Consider the following 26607-nt stretch of genomic DNA (forward strand, 5'->3'; position numbering starts at 1 on the left):
CGGAGGTACGGTTGGTCGGCCAAACACTCCCTTAGCATTCAAACATCCATTTCAATCAACAAATCAGCCAAAAACCAATTTCAAATACCCGAAACTAAACGAAAAAGGAAACGAAAATCTTATCCACGGTGATGGACGACGACGTGTAACATTGGATAACGAGATAGGTCGGTTCTGATCAGAAACACCTGAGGAATATGATTGGAAGGGCGATGAGGCACGACGATCAATGGTTTGGCCGGAATATAGGAAAGCAAACGACGGTCGGGTTAAAATTGATGAAACTTTAAGTCGAATTTTACGGAGAATGACGCCGATTCACGACGGGATATGGGTCAAGTTTTGATCACCGTTCGACGGTGAGTCTAATGGTAATGGTGGCTCGAGCTGCGGTGATCGAACGACGACAGATTAAGGCGGTAAAGGTGGCCAACAGGAGAATTAATTTTGGGTGTAATTTGGGGGGAAAATGTTGCTCAATCAAGGGTTTAAATTTTCACTGAATAATAAAAAGGGGAAAATTTGGGTTCAAGACCTTGAACTTTCCAAAGGTTTCAAAATAGAGCTACAACTTTTAGAAAAATTTAATTTAGTCCCCAATTTTTCCTTTGTTACTATTTTAGTTCTATACCTTATATTAATAAAAAAAATTGCCCCTAAATTAGGGTGTGACACTCTCTCTACCTCTCTCTCTCTCTATATATATATATATTGTGGAAAAAATAAAAAGTCAATCTCAACCATATATTTTCACTCATCCAGTAGTTTTAAATTTGTGTAAAACTAAAGAGTTTTACATTGTATAAGTAGATTATAACCCATATATATATATATATATATATATATATATATCCATTTTCGTTTCTTGCTTCAATTGTCCGTCAATTTTACTTTCTAATTTAAGTCTGGAGTTCCCTTATCAACTTGAGCAGTGAATTTCATTGTCCATAGTTAACGACCGAAGAGAGTTAAAAGTTGAAGAAGAGATGGAAATTTAATGCTGACATGGTAATAAATAAATAATTTAAAATAAACCTAAATTTAATTAAGAAAAAGTTGCAGACATATTTTAATTTTATTGATTGGGATCATATATTATATAATAAAAAGGGTTTATAAAAATAATTCCTCTTCTACCAGTCTCTCTCACCTTGCCATTACTTTTTTTTCTCTCACCCTTCTTTTGAACAGCCGCATGCTAATCATTTACACAGAAACTTAAACACAACAAATCTAATTCTCTACAATATTTCATCATTTCTTTTATAATAATTTCGAATCTAAATCTACTTTTTTGTAAAATACATAAATTTAAAATTTAAAATTATAATACATAGTTTTTAAACCTTTTTCTCTCTACTAACGTCTCTCATCGATTACTTCTTTTTTCTCACGTCCTTATTTTGCACACCCAACAACGACCTTTATATCAACTGCCAAATTTATTCTACCGCAGTAACAAAACATTATTTTATGGGAGTCATTTAAAAAAAATTATATACATTAATGGAAATATATTAATATTTTTGTCAATGCAAATTATATATCAAAATAGCATACTAATATTTTTTTCAATCCTTAAAATTCATATGTTCATAGTGGCAGATCCACCCTTTGTTAAGAGTGGGCACGAGTTCATCCTGAAATCTAAATTTCTTCGATTAGTTATTTATTTTATTGATTGTGTCTATTTTAAAATTTTATTTGTATCTACCTCATAAAAAAATTTTGTTATTAATATAGTGTGCCCACTCCAAAAAATATTTGTGGATCCTCCGTTGTATCTAATTTTTTTGAAGATAAAAATTAATGAACTCACATAATAAATATAGATATTTTAAATAAAAGAATAAATATAAATTGAAATTGAGAAATATTTTTTAAAATTTACCTTAAACTGAAATGAAATTAAAAATTAATGGTCTGTTTGGTTCTAGAATAAATATAAATTGAACTTGAGAAATATTTTTAAAAAAATTACCTTCAACGGAAATGAAATTAAAAATTAAAGGTTTGATTAGTTTTAGAAAATATTTTCTATTTTTACTTTTTTTTGTTTTCTTAAAATAATTTTCAAATTTTGAAAATTAGAAAACATGTTTGGTTAATATAATAAAAGCTTGAATCCAAAAATAAAACATTAAAACTAATATCCAATTCTTAAAAATAAAAATGAATGAATAGTTATTAAAAATTTAAATTAAACTATAATTATTAAAAAATCATTACATTAATGTAATATGTGAGTTATGCAAATATAAAAAAATAAAGTTGATAAGAAAATTCATAACACAAAATTTATTTAATTTAGAATAAGAATATAATGTTATTGTATATTGGACATTAATTAAATTTTAAAAATACACAAAAATATTGTTATAAGCAAGATTACATAAAAGTGTCAATAAAATAAAAATATGTTTAATGGTAATAGAGGCACTCAAACTTTTTAGAAAAATAATTAGTGTAGCCCTTGAACTTTTTTTGCATTGAAAATATTAATCTAACCCTTTGAAGAACGTAATCAAACATTGACTGTCACAGCATTTACATGACAGTTCATAAACTTAAATGACAAACTACAATATTGATGTAACAGTTCACGATATTGTTGTGATAGTACACCATAGATGATGATGTGGTATATGAGCTTAATTGATTTTTTAACCAAGTTTGATGGGGTAATTGTTATTTTAGAAAGTTTGAGGAGTTATTTATTTTAAAAAATTAAAAATATATTTAAATTAAAAATATAAAATATAGAAAATTATTAAGAGATTCAATACATTCAATATAAAAATACAAAAAAACTAAATTATTACAAAATTTCAATTGTACGAACTATATTGAGTGTAAAAAAAGTTCAGGGATCATATTGTTTTTTGTCAAAAGTTTGAGGGTTTCAGATACCATTAAATCAAAAAACAATTATTGTTAAAATAATTTAGACCTGTGTAAGTTAAGTTAAAAATATAGATCTCATGTTTTCTTATTTTTCAAATTCCTAAAACATTTTTAATGAAAATATTGAAAACATTTTTTATATTTTCACTTACTTTTGTTTTCATTTGTTAAAAATCATTTTTAATTTTACAACCAAACATATTTTCTTTAACGCTTTCTATTTTCTAAGAAATGAAAATGAAAAGTAGCCTATATTTTCTTAAACCAAATGAACCCTAAATATTTGATAACTTAATTAAAATCATCACCTCAATGAAGATGAACAATCAAAAGGAAAAACACAGAAATTTATTGTATCATAAAATCAAAAATATAAAACAAAATGGATGGATTTTCATTCATCTAAAAATAAAATAATAACAAAAATATATATTTACTCTTTTTGATAAATGATATTTAAGTGATTTTTAAATTTCAAAATAGTATACATTTTTTATTAATATGTGATAAATATAATGCAATATTTGTTTAAAGATAACTTTCAACTATTTGACATTGAACGCTCACACCATTGATATTTATGGTGCTCGAATTCGGGACATTAAGAAACAGTAACAATTCTTTTACCATCGATGTCTCTTGATTCGAGCTAGTATACATATTTTTAAAACTTATCAAATTTAATAATTTTTACGTACGTTTTCTGAGGGGCCGTCAAACTTACTAATTATATATATATATATATATATTATAGGGTAAACTATGCGATTGGTACCTAAACTTTCTCTTTTGATCCAATTTAGTACCTAAACTTTTAATTATTTAAAAATTATACTTAACGTTTAATTTTTGTTTCAATTTATTACTGTCATTAGAAACTTAACACACAACTGACATGACATTTTTAAATCATTATCTTAATTTTTAAATTATTATTTAATTAATTTTATGCAACTTAACCAAAAGAAAAAGTTTCTTTAAAACAATGAGGCTGCCGTGATTCGAAACTAGGTCTCCTAGGAGGGAAATCTCCCAACCAACTTTGTGTAGCCGAATTATTAGTATCATTTTGCCAATATATGTATCTAATGTATATTGAAATATAATATTTATTTATCATAAAATATAAAATTTAAATTATTTAAAATAAATATAATAAAAATATATATTATATCATAAGTAGTTTAAAATTATATTTATTTAATGATTTAAAATTTAAACTTAAATTTTTAGAAAATACAATTTAAAATTATTTATATTTTATTAAAATTAAAATTTAAAATTATTTATATTTTATTAAAATTAAAATTTATAATTATTTATTAAAATAAAAAAATATATATTTAAAAATATTTAAATAATTTTAAGGATAGAATATTAATTTTCATTTGACATTGTTAATTGAATATTTAATTAAATAAATAAATAAAAATAAAAAATAATTTTAAATAGTTATTTAACTATTTTTATTTCTAAATAAAATGAGAAGTTATTTTATTTTATTTTAAAATTTTATAAGTTGACTAATAATTTTGGTATATATTGAATCAACTCTTAATTGATTTAGTGGTTAAATGTTTGAATATTTTTATGAGATTTTCTAACTTCAATTCATAAATATAAAAAATTTCTTTTATTTTATAGTGGTAGTTAAATATAAGTTAAATATATATATTGCCAAAGTAAAACAAATTGTTTGCCTAGCTCAAATGGTAGTCTCTCCCAAGAGAGCCAGGTTCGATTAGCGAATGTTTTCCTTGTATTGTTTCTAATAATGACCACCTTATTAGTTGATTAAAATTAATTAAATAAAATAATAAATAGTAATTAAAAATAAAAAAAAATTAAAAATTCCATGCCAGTTCTGTCATTAAGTTTTTAACGACGGGGTACTAAATTGAAACAAAAACTAAACTTTAGGTATACTTTTAAAATAAATGAAAGTTCAGGCATTAAATCGGATCAAAAGTAAAAGTTTAGGTACTAACCGCATAATTTACCCTATATTTTATATATTTAAGTTTTTAAAATATTTTGGGGAGGACATGGTCCCCTCTAGTTAGAGCTGGATATATGGGCTAAGGCCAGCGGGCTACCCGTTTAACCCGCGACCCGTGCGGGCTTCGGGCCTCAAAAATTGAAGATCGTTTAAATTGCGGGCTTTTTAACCCGGACCGTTAAACTCGCGGGTTTAATGGGTATAACCGCGGGCTACCCGTTAAACCCGCTAAAGCCCGCTTAATTTAAAATTTATAAAATTTTAGAGAAAATAAACTTAAAGAATTTTATAGAAAAAGAAAATAAATTACCTATAAATAAGATGTTACTTATAACTATTGTAGTTCTTAAATTTATTAGGGTGTATGTCATAATTTTACCGTTGCTTGATATTTTTTCATTTAAATATACATCATTATCATTTTTGTATTTAAAGATTTTTTTATTTAATTTTGACCTTTATTTTTTTCATGAAGTATGTTATCTATTTTGTTCTTTAATTATAAAAAGTCACGTGATATTCTAATAATATATCACATCGTAATATTTGGATTAAAAATAAAAAAGAAAAGAAAAAGAAAAAATTGAAAACATACTTTTCAACTTAAGACTTTTAGAAAATAAATATATTTTAACAAATTAATGACTTATATTTTTATCAATTTTAGTATAATTGTATCTTTCAAATTTACTCTTATACTGTATGTATTTTATTTTAAATTTTCATATTATGTTTTAGTATTTCTCTAAAGTATTCATAAAATACAATTATTATGAACACTTAATAACTTTCTTGTTAGATTTGTATAATGTTTGACTTTATTTAATTTTTATGTTTGAATTTATTCTTTCAGACACTTCTGTGTCTTCATATTATAGTCTTGAATAATCATGTTTTATAAAAGTATAATGTGGTTATTGTTTTATTTGTTTTTTAATTTGGTGATATAAGCGAATATTGTTTTTTTAATTTGAGTTTAAGTAATTATATCATTATATATATATATATATATATATATATTAATGATTAAAAAATTAAAAAAAAATATTATTTTATAATCATTTCCGGCTATTTAAAATAAAATTTAAATATTATTTATTATTTTGACAGTGTTACCTTCCTTTTCAAGTTGCTCGATCATTTTTAAAGGTGTAGTAAGTTAAAACATTATTTTTTATTGCATTTAAAGCATTTAAAATTATTTTTATTAAACGGGCCGCGGGTAAGCCCGTTTAGCCCGTGGGTTAAATGGACGGGCCGCAAGCCTTAAAATTCAAAACCGTTTATGAATGCGGGCTTTTTAGCCCGCACCGTCAAAACCTGCGGGCTAAACGGGCGGGTAGCCCGTATACCCACCTCTACCTCTAGTCCTTCAAAAAAATCAGTCGTTGTTCTTTCAACTCATCCTCTTTGTCGTCTACTCATCTTTTTCCCCTTTCATTGTCCACCCCCTTTTCCAAACATCATCCTGTTCCATCATGCTAACTTTTCTTTATTTCTTCTTAAAGGATAAACTACATGATTGTTCATTTTAGTTTAAGTTTTGTAATATTTTTTTACTGAATTCAAAAACATAATATTTAGTTATTTTTGTTTTTATTTAATTAAGCTATGATCAATGAGGGTTAATTATCATTAGACCTTTAACGGATTGTCAACATGACACAATGAATATATAAAATTAAAAGAGGTAAATTATACAAAAGGACACTAATGTTTGAGTAAGTTTTTGTTTTCCCCATTGAAGTTTCAAAAATAACAAATTACTCACTAAAATATCAAATAAGTCCTTGAACAATTATTTCATATCTAATTTATTTTAAAAGCTTTTTATTTTTATTTTTTGTTTATCATTCAAAACATTTGTCTGCTTCATGTCCAAAAAAAATTAATTTCTAAGTTTTATTTTTAAAATTTTAATATATATATATATATATAAATTAGAAAAATTAGAAAGCTTTTGGGGTAAATTAAATATAAAATCAATGTTTAAGGACCTATTTGATGTTTTAGTGACCAATTTGTTACTTTTGAAACTTTAGTAGGGAAAACAAAAACTTAATCAAACAGTAGTGACCTTTTGTGTAGTTTATCCTTTTTAATTTTATAAATTTACTTGTGTCACATCAGTAATCCATTAAAGGATTGACGATAATTAATATTTAGTGACCACATCTTAATTAAATAAAAACGAAAATGATTAAATATTATATTTTTTTAAATTTAATAAAATAATATATAAAAATTAAATGAGAGTGATCAATAATGTAATTTACCATTTGATTGCAAAAGCAGTGTATACTACTCAATTTGATTCAAAACATTGTTTTTGGATTGTTTTTGGTTGAGTACAGCGAAAAGTTTGAGTCTAGTCTATTCTGTGACTACGCTCTCCAATCTTATTAAATCAGCCACCTCAGGAGGTGGATCTTTTAATTCCTGAAGTTCAAGGCATATTTTGCAAGAATGTCAGCAGCTTTATTCCTTCCTCTTGTTGTGTACTGTATGCTACCTCTCCATTCCTTCTTGATGAGTGCTTCAATATGTTGTATAATTGTCAGAGCGCCGCCTTCGTTGTTTTTATTCATTATAAGCTCCACTGCCTACTTACTATATATCTCTAAGGCTACTTGCTTTTCTCCCATTCTCTAGGCTACTCGGAGTCCTTCATAGACTCCCCATAGTTCAGCTTTGAGGACGCTACACCTTCCAAGCTTTCGTGCGTATCCACGTTTCTAGGCTCCTGTCGTATCTCTTATAACTCCTCCACAAGTGGCTTCTCCGGTGGTGGTGTTTCTGGTTCCATCCGAGTTTATTTTGCACCAATGCTCATCCAGTGGTTTCCAAGGTTCCTCTTTGTGGTTGAGGCAGTCCCTTGGCTGGTGTAGTTGTGCTTTGGCCTTAAAAATTCTAGCGTAGTTCTTGCTCCTTGCTCCACAATATTTTATCGTTTGATAATCTCTGATCGAAAAGTGTGAGGTTTCTTCTTTTCCATAGTTCCCAAAGAATTGCGCTGAAAAGTGTTGCCTAGCTGGTGGCTCCACTCCTGGTAGGTTTCACATTTTCGAGGTTTATTGCAATCCAACTCTGAATATCTCTGCTAAAAAATTTCTCCATTTTAATATGAGGAATCAATTGGTTCCAGGTAGATAATGCAATCGGGTAGCTTCTAACGTGGTTTAACTCTTCTTCTGCCGTTTTATACACCTCGCAAAGAGATATCGTTGTCATATGTCTCCTGGCTCTTTCGAAGTTAGTCAACAGTCGTTCCTTACATGCAAGACAAAGAAAAGCTTTAATTCTTGGTAAACTTTGGTGTTTTGTAATTATTGTCCAAGCTCTTTCATTAAAAATATCTCTTGTTTCCTCAAGAGTTTTATAGGCTGAACTAACCGTAAATTTACGGTTCTCAGTCGTTTTCCAATTGGGTAAGTCTTCTGGTTCATCGTTGATCGGAGGAGGAACAACTTCCAACGTTTGTAGGATATTCTCTGCGAGTATTTGGGTGAGTTTATTCCACTTCTATGTGCCATCCTCATTGACTAGGTATTTGCTACCCTTGTGGTGTTCATCATCGGATTTGGGTGTGAGCTTGTCTCGCCCAAAGAGCATAGTATAAAATAGCGGTTGCGACATCAGTCGCGGATGCAGTTGTAGTGTCGCTGTTATGGATGCTGCGAACGTTACGTAACGTGTTGCAGCTGTCGCGGGTGTGATTTCTTTCTCAAAAATCACAATACTTCTAAAATATTATATTTATACATTTTACAACTATATTTTAATATAGTGCTAACATTTGACTCTCTTGTATAGTAGATAATAACAATAGGTAGGAGACATATAAATAATCTCATTAAAAAACCTATCAAAGTTCTCATATTTTAACATAATAGAATTCATTTTACATAACTTAAAAAGAAAAAAATACATAAATACAAATACAAAGTTCTATTTCTTCACCACCAAAATGAATGGCATGATGGATTTAAAGCATTTTCATCTTCATCACTGTCTTGGTTTTGATTCCTTCCTATTCCATGTGAAGACATCACATTGTGTGCATCATAAGATGCATCATTGGTAGGAAACATGTTCTATGATAAATGATGATCAAAATATCCATAACTTGGATTCTGTTCAAGGTAAGGTGAATAATATGCATTTGGTTTGTTGGATTGAGAACGCTGAGATGATTCACTAATTTCATTATCATTTGTAGCTAAACTATATGATGTTGAACTTGCAAATGAATCATAAAAGTGTTCTCTAGTCTTCCTATGAGTTCTATCATCTTCATCTCTTCTATTTTGCAAACCAATAGATGTATTTGTTCCATACAAACTTGAATCATCAACATAAGGATATCTGTACGTAACTTGATATCCATAAAAAGTATTGGAATAAGTGTGCACATATTCTGGTTGGTACATACCTTCATTATCACCACCAAGATCATCACCACCACCACCATCACCATCATCATCATTACCACCACTTGATGTCAATAGTTGAACACTTTCATCATTAGATGGAGTAGGTGAAATGTTATGCATATCTTCACCTTGAGTTTCTTCATCTCTTTCATTAAGTAACTCTTTAGGCAACCATGAGAAATTTTGTTCACTATCGAGCGTAGCAACTTCTCTTTCTTAAACCCATGCATTTAGTGGTTCATCTTCAAAAATATTTTCAAGATTGATTGGATTAAAACCCATTTCTAGCTCTTGTGCACTTTTTCTTTTCATGTGTCTTAGCTTCAACCTCATATTATAACAGACATAAACCAATTTTTGAAGCTTTTTATGCTTGAGCCTATTTTTCTTCTTTGTATGGATCATACTAAATGTACGGTAATTGCGCTCACAATTTGAAGAAGAGGTTGTTTGACTCAAAACTCTAATAGCAATGCGTTGAAGTTGAGGTGCAAAATTTCCATAATTGATCCACCATTCAGCTAAAAAAACACAAATATTAAGATATGATTCATAAAGTATTTATAAATATATCATCATTATCTACAAAACTATAAAGATTGAATTCTTTTTATTTACTAGGGTTAGTCTTCAAAATTACAGCTTGAGCTAATGGTGTTCTAAAAGAATCCATTTATCTAGATATAACAATAACTATAAATAAATGAATTAGTAGTTAAAACATGATAATATATAAGTTCTCTCAACAATTTAAAGTATATAAAATACATACCTGGTTTATTGCCAAAATTTGATCATTCAAGTTGGGCTCTATCCTTTGTATGACATTTCTCACCCCATTCAAGGTTTCATAAATCACATCACTTGTGGAATTGCCTCCGTATAGAAATTATGGATTTAAGAAATATCCTATATAAAAATAATATAATAAATATTTAATCAACATATCACAATTTAAATTTAAAAGTTTTATACCATCGCCTATCAATTACTTCTCAATATTTCTGGTAATATCGACAATCTCTTCGAATTGCCAATTTTTCTCTACCCATAGCTTCATAAATAAAACCTATAGTTGGATTTCATCACCATCACATATCCTTAATACTTTAACCAACGATTATTGGATCTTTAAGACATTACCCGCCTTTTTCCAAAACTGAGTGGAGTTAATGACTTCCATTATCTCTAATCTAGCTATTTTTCTTGCATACTTGGACCTTTTCCATTCTTCAGAAGTCACCATTTCTTTGAGTGCTTGTTTGCTTCTAACAATGCTCTCCAAAGCAATGAAATTGGTATCAAATCTAGTAATCCCTGTCCGTAAGAGTTTTATACCGTTGGTTTACCTCTTCATATAATCAATTGTCCATGTATGATTGTATATGAAAGAAATGATCCTTTTTGCTTGATCTAAGACATTTTTCACACATTTTTTGTTACCAATTTCTTCCAAAATAAGATCCAAACAATGAGCAGAACATGCTGACCAATACATGTGCCTTCTCTTTGCATCAACATCTTACCACCGATATTGATTGTTGCTTCATTATATGTAATAAATTGAACAATAAATTCTTCACCAATTTCATCCACCATTTTGTCCATTATATCAAAATAATACTCAACAGTACGAGAGGTGACACGGTTAGCATCAATTGATTTTCTAAAGATGGTACCTCTAGGACTATAAATCAAGAAATTGATTATATGTTGATTTCTAGTCCATTTTCACCCATGACACATGATGGTCACACCTCTTTCTTCCCATATAGGCTTAAACTCTTTCACCCATTCTTGTATTTCTCTAAACTCTTCTTCCAAATACACTTCTGTCACCTCATAAGCTGAAGGACACCTAAGTGATTTTCCAACTTCAACTGCAACTTGAAGTACAGGCTGTAGAAATGGTGAATCTGCAATTCTTCCCTATAAAGCTTCATGCAATATTAATTTTGAAATTGCTTTTCCTAGCTTTGCTTTTGTATTTTTCAAAAAGCTTGCATGGAGTTTTGGTTACTTCGAACTCTTTGATTTTTCAAGAATAGGATCCATATTTGCCAATCTAGCTCCAGGAGAGTCAGAATTACTCCACTAATGTTCCCTCCCACTTCTTATAGAATCAATGGTACTGAATGATCTTCTGAATTCTCGAGATCCAGAAGTATTACCTCCCCCAAGTTCATTAACTGAATCTTCACCAGTTCTTGCTCTTCGACGTTGTCTTTCTTCCCATTCCATTTTGGATCTTATACTTTCTTGTCTTGCAATAGTCAACTCTTCATCCTCAGAATCACTGTTATCATAATTTCCATGATCTCCTAATCTTATTATTTCCTCTAATTCTTCTTTCATCTTCTGCTTCAAAGCTTTTTCATTGTGAAATTCATGCAGTTGTTGAGCAATGTTTTTTCTAACTTTTGCCGAGTCATTTGGACAAGGTGCTACACTCCCTTTTTTTGCAGCCAAATGCTCTTTCAATCTCGTTATTCCTCCTTTAATAACTTTATCACAAAATTTGCATCTAACATTATTATGATGACCTTCAACAGGTTCTCCTCACCTCCAACCCTAATCATCACTAGGAGCTTCACCTTCTTTACTTTTTGTACGTGGAATTTTTTCATATACTTGCACATAAACCAATTTGATATAAAGACTTAATGACCAATTGGACCTTTTTTATATATTTTTAAACAAATGAAATAAATTTATAACTAGCACCAAAAGATATAATGATTTCATAACAATCCTATAAGAATCATAAATTCAACTAATAAGATAAATTCAATTTTTAAACTAAATAATAAACAAAATAATGATAATATAACTTACTTGTTTCATTTCAATGTTGAGTTAAGATAAACCAAGAATAAGACTTGAAGTTGGAATGAAAGGGGGAAAATTGATCTCTTAAAATGGTAGAGAAAAAATAATTTTTTTGAAGAACTTATCTCTTGAAAATGTGCAGAAGACGAAGATGAAAGGTTTACACTTTGAAACTAAAGTTTCTCTACTTCCTCCCGTTGCCTTCTTTACTTCTTACTTTGGTTGTGAATTTTTTTTAATATTTTGATTTTTAAATTCATTTTTTTTCAATTATTTTTAACACTTCCAAACAAATCCTCTACTATTTGCTTTAGTACTTTCTTACACACCTACATCATCTACTACTTGCTTTACTACTTTTACTTACCCTTTGAAACTAGAGTTTCTATGCTTCCTCCCGTTGCCTTCTTTACTTCTTACTTTGATTGTGATTTTTTTTAATATTTTGATTTTTAAATTTATTTTTTCAATTATTTTAACACTTCCAAAAAAAATCTCTACTATTTGCTCCAGTACTTTCTTACACACCTACATCATCTACTACATGCTTTACTACTTTTACTTACACCCTTTTTTTTGGTCAAATTTATTTGTCCAAGAATCATATTTTTTATTTTATTTATTATATTATTTTTTATTTACATGCATTTTTTATTTTATATTATTTTTTATTATGAATAGGTATATCAATCCAACCCAATGTTATGGTTTTTATGGCTGATCAATCCATTTTATAATATAGAATAAGAAGAAATATTTTTGTTACTTCTTTAAATTCAATTTAAAAACACAGTGTCATAAAATGAAATTTTCTTTTATATAAAATTTTTATAATAATAAAAAAACATAAAATTATGATATTTAATATTAATTTAAAAATTTAATTTAAAATTAATTCAATCAATTTTAACTATGAGAAATGATTCAATTTAAAGCAAAATTGGTTTATTTTTAAAATAATGTGAATAAATAATTTAAATAATTCATATTTAAGTTACTAGTTTTAAACATAACTATTACAATATTACTAATTATATATATTTATAATCCATTTTTAAGGATTAAATGAAAATATTTCATCTATGTAATTTTATATTTCGGATAATTCAAAAGTTTGTTGCAGTATTGCGGCGTTGCGACGCAATCTATAACTTTTTGCGGTGTTACGTAACGGTTTTAGACTGCAATAGTCGTGATGCGATTTTTTTATCGCGTTGCACTAATAGTACGTTGAGATAATCTTCAAAACCATTACGATGCAACCGTTACACTTCGTTGCGACCGCAATTTAATACGAGCCAAAATCTTTCAGCCAGGGGTCCTTCCAAAACATGATGGTTCTGCCATTGCCTGGGTTCCAGGTTATGTTTGCTTTGAAAGTTGGCCAGATCAACCTTATGCCCTTCCAAAGGTGAGATCCTTTAAGGTGCGGCAGTGAAACTTATACTCATTCATCCATTTTATATTTGCTACGCATAGCCCTGACCCATAGGAGATCAGTTCTGGATACCAGTTGAAAAGCTACCTTCATGAGAAAAACCTCGTTTTAGCTATTGAGTTTCCTTATGCCAATACATCCATCCTTCACTGGTTCGCAGACAGATTTCCAGATTACTAGGTTAAACTCCTCCTCTATCACGCGTTCTTCTCCAAATGAAATTACGAATTAGTTTTTCAATTTTGTCAGTTCCCCTCTGGAAAGTAACGTGGTTTGCAGGCATAACTTGGAATGGAAGAGATAACAGATTTGGCCAAAGTGATCCGACCTGCTAATGGTAAGGATCTGGCTTTTCATCCTGCTAGGCAATCTCAGATGTATGATGCTGCGATTCCCTTTAATGCTCTCATTCATACTATCTTTAAAGTGGCAATTCAATCACTAGAGTTAGAAGTGGAATGAAGCCACCAAGTGCTTACAAAATAAGAGTCCTTTTTTGAAGAATGAAGTTGCAAATACCAATGAGACTATGAGAAATCATAGAGAAGAATGGATGAAAACAAGATGTTCTATTACGCCGGATGGATGGACTTGTAATACCCCAAATTTTGTTTAGTCACTAAAATATAAGTTTTGAAAGTTTAACGACCAAAGTATAAAAGTGAGAAAGTTCAGGGACCTAAGTGGTAATTTTCCCAAAATACTTTTTATTCCATAAATAGATGGTTTACTCTTGAGAGTGGGATTTTATTGAAATTAGATTCTTGATCCGGAATTTATGTTGAAAACTAGAAAAAAGTTAAAGTCCGGTAAGAAATCGGTAAATCAGATCAAATGAAAATTTTGGGAAAAATTAAAGGATGATAAATTAGGCTTAAAAATATTATTTTCACATTTTAGAATGATGGAAAATAATATAAACCATTGGATTTGAATATTTATTTCCATGTTAAATTTAGATCGTTGGATTAAAGTGATAAAATTGTAATTTTTGGAAATTGCAAGAGCAAATCGGTAAAGTGGGAAAAAATAATTTGTTCATCTTTGACTTTAGAAGATGATAATGTTGAGGTGTCTTGGTTTTATGGTAAATATGAAGTTTCATTAAGGGTAAATTAGTCTTTACCCAAATTAAATGAATAAAATATCCATTTAAGCTTAAATAAGGCTAAATTAACATGAAATTAAGTTAGAAATTTCATGAAACTTAGATTATTTTCCAGCAACCAGTCGTGAACACCATCCTAAGGTAAGAGAAAATTTCTTTTTGATTTTTGAGCAATTTCCTTTTGATTTTGGATTATGTCATGAAATAGAAAATTGTTCTACGTAAAAAACGGTATCATTTGATACCAATATTGCATTCTAATCTTGCTAGTGTTCAAAGATCCTAAATTTTAGGGTTGGTGTTCACATTAGGGTTTACAAAATTGATAAAGGATTATGATGTTTTTGAGGTTGTAGAATCATATACAAGTATGATTATTGATTAAAATCACTTATACATGACTAAATAAGCCTATGTTGATTTCAGCCAAACCCTAACATTAGGAGAATGATGTATTTTTGATGAAATTTAGTAGGGGTTTGATTCTAGAGGTCTGGAGGTGTTGAATAGAGGTTGGTTTCATTCTTGAATCAAGTGAAAACATGAGTAATATAACCCTAAAGTATTCGACCACAAGGAAGTAATTTGGGAAAATTTGTATAAAAATTCCTATTGCTAAGAAATGATATTTGGAAGGTTCTACAAGCCTTAGAAAACTTTTTGGTCCAAAGTGTAATTTATCAAAAGTTGAGGGACGTATTTGGTAATTTTGAAAAGTCATAGGATGATTGTGTAATTATTTAATAATTGATATACTTTGCTGAAAATTACTGTTTGAGGGATGAAATTGAAGTTAGAAAGTGAAATTTAGACATTTTAGAAAGTTGGTAAAGTTTAAGTACAAAACGGTGAAATTGAGAAAGTTTGTTTCTTAATTGATATTTATGGTATTGTTGAGATATTGGGCTGTAAGTTCAATGCTGGAAAATTATTGGGCTTATTTGGGCTTTAATTGAAGAATTTATGACAAGGGCTCAATATGAATTAAAAGGAAAAGTTAGAATAAATTTTAAAGGAATTAAAAAATAATAGTACATTTGAGTATTATTATTTTGTATATATGTTAGTAAGGATACTAACATTGTATTTTATATTTGTATGTGTGATTATGGATGTTATGTAGATCATAATCAAATTCCAGAGACATGTAAGCAAAAAGACAAAGACAAAGTTACATAATAGTCGGACTACAGTAAGGCGTAATATTGAGGCATACCAGGTGAGTGCATTTATTATGTACTTATATGATATGAGGATGACTTGCGATGAGTTAACCTCGAATGTTTTTATAAAAGCATGCTTTCATGTATTTTGAAATATTTTCATAAAGTTCATGAAAATGATTTTACGAATGACTATAGGGTATGAACTACCCTAAAACGAATGGATGTGTTTCATAGAAATTATTATTTATTGATAGTTTGGAATAAATGTTTAACCTATGATTGGATTTTAAAGCCTATTGTATGTACATGGAGAGTCGTAGGTTCAATAATAATACCATAATTAAGGTGGTATTGTAGTATTACTTTGTGTACTTTAGCACTATGTATGTAATTCACATACTTGGTGTTAGATGGATATCTATCGATTTTAGAAAATGCATTATTGTATTTTCGTACGAGTACTTTGTGTACTTGTAGTAGTGCTTTGTGTGCAAGGATGGTAGTCGTACGAGATTACTATTCCAAAAAATGGTTAGTTTCATGTTTTTGTGTACCTTGCATTCTCATTTGTCATACATTGGGCTGTGAATGTATATTTTGGAGTATATTGATTTATAAGTATGCTAGGTATACGAAATATTGTCTAGCAGGTTATTTGACAGAAACTTGGCTTATGAATTTGCATGAGTTTTATTAGTTGCATGACATTCATTGTATTTAATAAGTGTGTTGTTCATTTAATCATGCATTGCATTTAAAATATCTAGTTGATTTAGGGAAGTAGTTCATTGATGCATATTTAGATCATTTAGTAAGCTACTTCATTCATGCATCTAGTTCATTGAATAAAGTTATTTCATTAATTAAACTAGTTCATTCTTCAAACTAGTTCATTTATTAATCTAACTCTTAATTGTTTCATGCAGGTTTTCAATTAAAGATTGAATAATGTTCACCTTTGTGTCTAGGTGCATTAGAGAAGTTGAATGGTTTCAACAGATGCAAGAATATCAGTCAGAATGTATTCTAATTTTGGATGCGATACAGACGTTCCTCTATCTTTTAGCCTTCAAACTCCTTTTGAATTACCTTAATCTGATATCGGGAGCTTGAGATATAATCGATTTACTAAAGAAAATGCAAACTGGAATTTACATTACGGAAATTTTATACAAGGATGATTTGGACGAGTTTGAACCAATGAAGAGTCCTTTCATCTTCTACCAAGAGACAAGACATTGATGTCCATCTTAATTCACCAATTCAAGGCATTAAAGGTTGATGTTATCACCCATTGAAGGACATTCACGTTCAAGCAAGGGGACATGCAATAACCAACATTCAAAACTTAGCATTCAAGGCCTTTATTATCTTTTGAAGGAAGATCATATTCTACAAAGGAACAAGCAATGAAGACTGATTTTATTTCATTTAACCATCAAATTAAGTAATAAAACCAACAAATTTGAAGAGACATTAAATAGATCCATCTTTTTAGGTGTCATGTAACCAATCTTGGTGAACAAACACAAATCAACTTGGACCCTTGATAAGGTTTGATCCAAGGGCCCTTATTCTTTTCCACCTCATCCATCATTGTCAAACAAACATAAATAGTTAGAGCCATTAACTAAGGGTTTGATCTAATGGCACTAAATTGTGCCACGTCATCAATCTAAGTTAAAGAAGAACAACCCTTTGTGGACATTGATTGTAAGGATAATTCAATGGTGGAGGGCATCACTGGCCACCCACGCGTTACCACCGGCACCAGAGCATCGCTGGTACGTTCTCCATATGTGTCGGTCAGTTCTTCTTCTTCGATCCAGCGTCGCATCGTTGCCACATCACCTTCGTCTCCACCGCTCTCGTGTTACCGTTCACGCAAGAAAAAATCATGGAAAATCACAAAAAATTAATATGGTGCCAAAGAAGGTTCTAGCATGAAAATCTAATCATTTTCATAACATATTTTGAGCGGGAAGTAACTAATCCGGAGTTAGATTTCTCGTCTTTGGCTTCGTATAAATAAAAGACGATTATTAAACAACAATCACCAATCATTAACACAAAATTAGAAGCATTAAGTGAAGAAAATCAAAAAGCAAAATAGGAGAAAGAGATACTCTTTTTTGCCTTCATCGTCATCCACCATCGTTCACCGATATCGTTCAGAGTGCTTTTTAGAATATGAGCTCATCTCTTCGGTGTTTTCCTTTTGTTGTTGTTTTATTTTGGGTTAAATAAAAGGGGTTGGCCGAGAATGTGAAGGTTAGTGACAGTGGAGTCCACGGTGGCTAGTGGTAAAGGTGGTTTGGTAGGAGTTATGGTGTCCAGAGGTGGTTTTGGTTTTTGGGATTTCAGGTAACCTAGGTGGGTGAAGTTTGGGTTTGGTTCTCTTGAGTCAAAGTTTTTTTTAGGTTTAGGTTGAAGAACACATTAGGATTTGAGGTGTGTTCTTGGGATTTTGGGTAAGAATTATTGAAAAAAATGAAGAAGGTTATTTTGATTTTTGGTTGTTTGATCCAAAATAACGGGTTTTGAAATATATTTGTGTGTTTATTTGGATTGAAATGGAAAAAGGTGGATGAACAAGAGTGTTGTTCTTGGAGAAAAAATGAGTTTGATCTTTAAAAACATAAAAATTTGGCTTTTTGATATTTTTGTTGGATCTAAATGGACTTTTGGAATGAATATGATATGAGTTTTTATGAACTTGGAGAGAGAAAGTGGCCGGCCGGTGAGAGAGCTTTGGGGTGAGGGAGAAATTTTTTGGACAAAAATGATTCGTGTCTTAAAATTTTGATTTTTATAGTAGACGATTTTTTTGGAAAATTGGCTCATTATTGACCCTACTTCACGTGCATTTTTGTTTTGTTCTGTGTATTTTTATTTATTTTATTCTGGTCACTATATGTTTGTAAATCATTCCATGAATTTTGAATCGAATGTAATTTAGTCCTGAATATCATTTCAATTATTTATTTTATTTTATTAAATGTTCTTTATTATTAATAGTGAATAATAATTTTAAAATCTTCCAAAATAGTCATGAGTTTAACCATAGATTAAAGCCTTTAGATTTTTAATCTCTCAATTTAGTCGCTAAGATCAAGCCTTAAACTTTTAATTAAAACTTTAGATTTTTTTTCTTTCAAAATTAGTCACTAATTATTAATTAGAGTCTTAGTTTTAGGTTCAATTTAGGTTCTTTAATTAGAAATAAATTAGGTTTAGAAATATCCTTTTGTTTAGTTTCTTTAATAATTCATTAATTAGAAACCAATAATTAAATTCATAATTTGATTAAAATAGAATGTTTGTTTATTTTCTGATATTGAAAAGGATGGCCTTAAGGTAACTAGACATCTAATTTTAATATTTTTAAATAAACAAATATCTTACTGGCGTTCACCAAAAAAGTTAAAATAAGTTCATATCAATTGAAAACAAAGGGTAAATGTTTGTTCCTACGTTTAAATTTCTAAGCACGGAATGTTTGATTGACGTCAAGGGTTTGGCATTGGTTCTTTAAATCAATGAACATCCTTATTCTTATTTAATAATAAATTGACTGATTGGCCAACCCTTAGTTTTCTTTTATTTTGGTTTCAATAATTGTTTAATTTTTTAATTTTTTAGGGAACGACAATATTTCATTTTTTTGATTAAAAAATAAGAAATATATTGCCTTAATGCAAATTAAGAGGTTAGTTTCTTTTTTAATTGGAAATAAGTAAATAATGTGTGTTTTCCTAGAAATCCTTTAATTAGGTTAAAATGTTTAAGATGATCATTAATTAAATATATATTTGAATTCTTAGATTTTTTTAGTATAGGGACAAATTTGTAATTGAAGGTATTAATTTTGGGCGCTGTGAGAGTGCTAATCATTCCCAAAGCGTAATCGACTCACAGACTCATAATATCTAAAATCGTAGAACAAATTGTGTCTTTTTTTAAGTTTTTTATTTAGAATTCTTTAAAAGGGCCTATATGGGTTCTTAGCCTACCTAATCCCAAAGGTCGATGGAAACTCCGAACGTTTCCATATCTTTTCTAATATTTCTAATTCTTAATTCTAACTTCTAAAATACTCCATATTCCTCAAAAAAAAAAAAAAAAAACCGTCCTGGCACATATCGTAATGTCACATAGTAACCATAACTTCCATGTGTTTCTGACCTGGTACATTTGTAAGAACCCAAGAGCGCCACTCGTGAAACATGAATTGGTTGAAGAAATTTTGGCATTAATATCCAAGGTCTATCCAAACAGAATACGCTAATGTACAATCACGAGTAGTATGAAGTATATCTTCAGGAATAGGGTCACAAATAGGGCATAGAAGATCTTGAGCCACCCTTCGAACATATAAATTACCTTTGGTAGGAGCAAAATTTTCAATGAATGTCCAAACCTATAGCTTTATTTTTGCAGGGGAAGGGATCGACCATAGAGACTTAAACAATTACTGGTCATATTGGTCTATAGTATAACGCTTCATGAGATTTGGTATCCACTTCAAACTGAGTAAACACATGAATGCTCACCACTCCATACAAGACCATCAGCTTGGTTAAAACGCGATATAGGAATTACCAAAATTTTTGTTTGCTTCCTCCTATGAAAACAATATCGAAATCAATTATTCATTCCACTTAGTAGGCTTACGGTGCATTAGTTAAGCTACCCAACGTACATAGCTTGCTCAAAGGGAGTCAATTCATTTTGAGATAGGGCCTGGGAGCCAATAGTCATTCCATATATCGATGGAAGTATGCAACCCATCTTTTCGTCGAATCCTTGATTCCAACAAACCTCGAGCGCTCCAAAAGCTTCTCAAAACAAGGGAGGGTTAAGATCCAAGTCTAGCAGCAAGAAAAGAAGAGCCAGCGTATTTTTTTTTGCCTTAAGTAATCGACCCACTAATGAGTCAGGTCTCATCAATAATATCCACCCTTGTTTGGCCAATAAGGCTACATAGAATTTCATGAGGTTCTGAAAGCCCAGCCCTCCATCCTTTTTCGATTTGCAAAGTTTCGACAAAAGGCACCAATGAATTCCCCTCTGTTGAACAAACTTTTGCCACCAAAACCTTGCCAAAACAGCCTCAAGTTCCTTACAAAGAGTACTGGGCAGTAGAAAAACACGCATTGCATAAACACGCATTGCATTACATAGTTGTAAGGTGTAGGTTGCATGGTGAGGACTATAAATACCCCTTGCATTTGAGTTATGCATCATCCAAAAATTTGAGTGTAGTGTCTTGAGTATAAGTTGTGAGCTTTCTATTGAGTCTTTATTTCTCTTCAAATTGTGAGTGGTCTTTGGAAAGTGTTGTAGTGTCTTTTATTGTGGGTATACTACAAGTAATTTGTTTACTTGTTTGGATCCAATATTAGTAAGTTTAGAGTTGTATACTCTAAATTTTACACAACAATTAGTATCAGAGTTAGGTAATAAGGTCTCTTGAAATTCCGAGTATGCCCTGTGGTTGCAGTTTTAACTGATCTTCCACATCATAAAATATTTCTTGAGATTATTGTCGGGGTTATTACAATCCTTCTGGAGCTTCTTTGTGTTTAGAGTAATTTAGTACTCCGCACGTTTGCCACTCAAACTTGTTCGGTGCAGTCAAAGCCTTGCCGTTAAGATGAGTGACCTTCAAGTAGTTGGAGAAATCAAGAAGCTCAACAACAAAAACTACAACACGTGGGCAACATGTATGGAGTCATACTTACTAGTTTAGGAACTTTGGGAGGTTGTCGGTGGTGGTGAAGTTACACAACCGGTGGCAGAAGATGCCAATGACATCTTGCGAAAGTGGAAAATTAAAGAAGACAAATTGATGTTTGCTTTAAAGACCACAATTGAAGAAGAAATGTTGGAGCATATCCGGGATGCTAAAAAACCAAAGTAAGAATGAGATACTTTTGTTACACTCTTTTCAAAGAAGAATGATACAAGATTACAACTTCTCGAGAATGAGTTACTATCGATGACGCAACGCGACATGACGATTGCTCAATACTTTTACAAGGTAAAGTCGATATACAGTGAAATTTCAGAGTTAGATCCGACAACTCCTATTGGGGAAACCAGGGTAAAGAGAATAATTATCCATGGTTTAAAACCCAAATATCGAGGGTTTGTTACCGCTGTACAGGGATGGCCGACACAACCATCGCTTGTTAAGTTCGAAAATTTGCTTGTAGGACAAGAAGCCATGGCCAAGCAAATGGGAGGAGTCTCGTTGAAGGGTGAAGAGAAAGCGCTCTACACCAGAAAAAGCAGAGGCACATTTCAGCTGTATACTAGCAGTGGATCTAAAAATGATGAAGACATTGTGAAAAATTACCAAGGAAAGGGAGGCTCTCATTCAGGGGGAGCTTCTAAGAATCGTGGTAATAGTAGAAAGTTCGATGACAAGTGTTACAATTGTGGGAAGATGGGCCACATGGAAAAAGACTGTTGGACCAAGAAAAAGCATGTTGAAAGTAATACTGCTACTTCCAGCTCGAAGGAGAATAGTGAAGATGGTTGGGATGCTTAAGCGTTTTTCGCCATGGAGGAAGAAGAATTAGCTTTCATGGTAACAACACCAGAACGAATTGACTACAAGAATGATTGGATCGTAGATTCGAGCTGCTCAAATCATATGACGGGTGACAAACAGAAGTTGTAAAATCTGTCTGAGTACAAGGGAGGTCATGTGGTGGTGATAACTGACAACTCAAGGTTACCAATAACTCACATCGGTAAGACGATAGTTACGCCTCGATATAATTCTAACCAGGTGCAACTTCAAGATGTTTACCATATCCCAGGAATGAAGAAAAATTTGTTATCTGTGCCTCAATTGACATCATCAAGCCATTATGTCTTATTTGGTCCCCAAGACGTGAAGGTTTATAATGACCTTAAAATCTCAGAAATGCCAATAATGGAGGGGCAATGTATGGAGTCAATCTACGTAATGTCAGTAGAGTCTGCATATGTAGATATGACAAGAAAAAATGAGACATCAAATCTATGACACATGCAGTTAGGTCATGTTAGCTATTCCAAGCTAAGTCTGATGGTAAAAAAGTCGATGCTTAAGGGGCTTCCTCAACTAGATGTGAGAACAGACACGATCGGTGCGAGATGCCAGTATGGTAAAGCACATCAATTACCATATGACGAGTCAAAGTTTAAAGCAAAAGAACCATTAGAGTTAGTTCATTCTGATATGTTCAGACCAGTTAAACAACAGTCAATTAGCGGTATGCGGTACATGGTAACATTCATTGATGACTTCTCCAGGTATGTGCGGGTTTTCTTTATGAAAGAAAAATCTGACACATTCTCAAAGTTTAAAGAGTTTAGAGAGTTAGCTGAAAGAGAAGTGGGAAAGAAGATATTTGCTTGCGCACAGACAACGGAGGATAATATAGCTCAAACGAGTTCTCTCAATACCTAAGGGAATGTCAAATATGTCATCAGTACACTTATGCCAACACGCCACAACATAATGGTGTAGCGGAAAGAAAAAACCGACATCTTGCAGAAATTTGTCGAAGTATGCTACATGCAAAGAACATACCTGGAAGGTTTTGGGCAGAAGCAATGGGGACTGCAGCCTTTGTGATCAACAGACTTCCTCAACCAAGGTTAGGATTTGTTTCAACCTTTGAGAAACTATGGAACCTGAAACCTACACTTAGCTATTTTCGAGTATTTGGTTGTGTATGTTATGTGTTTGTTCTTGATCATTTACGTAGCAAGTTTGACAAGAAAGTTGTTAGATGTATCTTTGTGGGATACGACAGCCAGAGAAAGGAGGTGTTTCCAGACTCGAGAGAATTTGGAGATAAGCTGCAACAAAAGATGGGGGAGCATATTGTTCAACTACAAACAAGTTCAGATAAATGAGGAGATCCAAATGGCGATGATATCAAACAAAGAGTGACTCAGAATCCTTGGCAAACTGGCATGTATCAACAACTAAACGAAGAAGGTGGGCCTAGTGAAACAGAAGAATCAAATCCACAATCTCAACTTCGAAGGTCAACAAGAATACGAAGGCCAAATCCCAAATATGCCAATGCAGTCGTAATTGAATAAGCAACAGAGCCTGAGATGTTCGAAGAAGCATCACAGAGTTATAGCTTCAATGTACTTCAGCAAAATAAAACTTGGGATCTTGTTCCAAGGACAAAAGATATGAAACCCATATCTTGCAAATGGGTTTACAAGATAATGCACCATCTAGATGAGTCAATCGAGAGGTACAAGGAACGATTGGTAGCTCATGGTTTCTCTCAACAGTATGGACTAGACTATAATGAAATAGTTAGTCCAGTGGCGAAACTTACAACCGTACGATTCCTACTTGCACTTGCAGCCAAGAAAGATTGGAATTTGTGGTAGATGGATTGAAGAATAAGATTGCTAAATTTTTAACGAACAGTGGCTATTCAGTAACACCTGCTGATTCTAGCTTGTTTGTCAAAGCCAATGAAGGTAAGATAGCTATCGTGCTAGTGTATATGGATGACTTAATCATAACCGGTGATGATGAGGTAGAAATTCTTCAGACGAAGGAGAATTTATCAGTTCGTTTCCAAATGAAGGAACTTGGATAACTTAAGCACTTCCTTGGTCTAGAGGTTGACCGCACACACGAAGGAATATTTTTGTGTCAACAGAAATATGCCAAAGATTTGTTGAAGAGGTTTGGAATGCTCGAATACAAGTCGATTTCGACACCAATGAAACCAAATGCCAAAATGTGTGCACATGAAGGAAAATATTTAGAAGATGCGGTAATGTATCGACAATTGGTAGGTAGTCTGATCTACTTAACCTTGACTCGACCTGACATTTGTTATGCAGTTGGTGTGATGAGTCGATATATGCAAAATCCAAAGAAGTCTCATTTGGAAGAAGTTCGATGAATACTAAGGTATGTGAAGAGTACAATTGACTATGGTCTTTTATATAAGAAAGGTGAAGACTGCAGGTTAGTTGCTTATTGTGATGCTAACTATGCGGGAGATCATGACACAAGGAGATTAACAACTAGGTATGTGTTTAAACTTGGCTCCAGAACAATTTCCTGGTGTAGCAAGAGATAACCAATGGTTAAATTGTCAACCACTAAAGCTGAGTATCGATCAACAACAATGGCAGCTCAAGAGAGCACATGGTTGATACAGTTGATGAATAATCTACATCAACCAGTAGATTATGCAGTTCCATTGTATTGTGACAATCAATAAGCAATTCGTTTGGCAGAGAATCCAGTCTTTCATGAAAGAACTAAACATGTTGAAGTGAACTATCACTTTATCAGAGAAAAAGTTCTGCAAGAATAAATCGAGATGAAACAGATCAAGATGGATAATCAAGTTGCAGACTTGTTCACAAAAAGTTTGAGTTCAAGCAAGTTTGAAATATTTCTCTATAAGCTCAGCACACTGAAAATAGTGAGAGTTGGTGTTGAGGGGGAGTGTTAAAAATCAACCCCGACCCATTACAAAGCACAACCTACCCAAATAAATTTGATGTCATTCTTATATCAATTTAGGTGAAGATGTCATTGCTTACATCAATTTAATGGAGTAGGTAGAGTAGGTGGTAATAATGTATAACTATGAATATTTCTCAATTTAATATTTGTATGGTGTAGGTTGCATGGTGAGGACTATAAATACCCCTTACATTTGAGTTATGCATCATCCAAAAATTTGAGTGTAGTGTCTTGAGTATAAGTTGTGAGCTTTCTATTGAGTCTTTATTTCTCTTGTGAGTGGTCTTTGGAAAGTGTTGTAGTGTCTTTTATTGTGGGTATAATACAAGTAATTTGTTTACTTGTTTGGATCCAATATTAGTAAGTTTAAAGTTGTATACTCTAAATTTTACTCAACAAACAAAAGTTGAGTAACTTTAGGAGTATAACAATTTAGTCGAAAGCCACTCAAGTGGTCATTATGGGAAGCCCAACGTAAAATGAAATAAAGACCTTCACTGCAAAAAATAAAAGATACATGCTCAAAGGATCGCCCTGACCCAACCTCACCATTGAGGACCACATAATAAGAAATTGTCGATAGATACCGAGCAATTATTCAAAGCCAACCCATATCAAAGCCCGTTTTTCCATAACAGGGAACATAGAGTTCCATTGCACCCTATCATATTCCTTGTTCATATCGAGCTTTAAGGCATAATATCCAGTCCGCCCATGTTGAGCAATGTAGAAACTGCAGCTAACGATTTAACATAAATGAATAGAATTAGTATTTTCTTTATTGAAATCAGCTTGTGTTGCATCACCTTATATTTGTCATTTATAGTACAATTATAACAACCTCTAATAGTCTAACAACCTTAAACCATTTACTAACAACTTTCCTATGATGGTTAACAACATTCATCATCATTTATTGGTTTACATACATGGTATGCATGAGCACTCTAGCTCACGTGCATACACAACTTTATCCCATCTCAACATTCTCTCTACTTCTTTCTTCTCCTCTTTTTTGACAAGACAACACTCATAATTTCCCACGAAACTGCTCAAATGCAGCCTTGGTGAGAGGTTTGGTTAGTCCATCTGCTATTTAACACTCAGTAGGTACATAACTAACCCGAAGAATACCCGTTGTAATCTTCTCATGAAAAAAATGGACATCGAGTTCAACATGTTTGGACCGAGCATGAAAAACCGGGTTCATGCT

This window comes from Hibiscus syriacus, unplaced genomic scaffold (genome assembly GCF_006381635.1).
Source record: "Hibiscus syriacus cultivar Baekdansim isolate YM2019G1 unplaced genomic scaffold, ASM638163v2 tig00117034_pilon, whole genome shotgun sequence".
NCBI lineage: Eukaryota > Viridiplantae > Streptophyta > Magnoliopsida > Malvales > Malvaceae > Hibiscus > Hibiscus syriacus.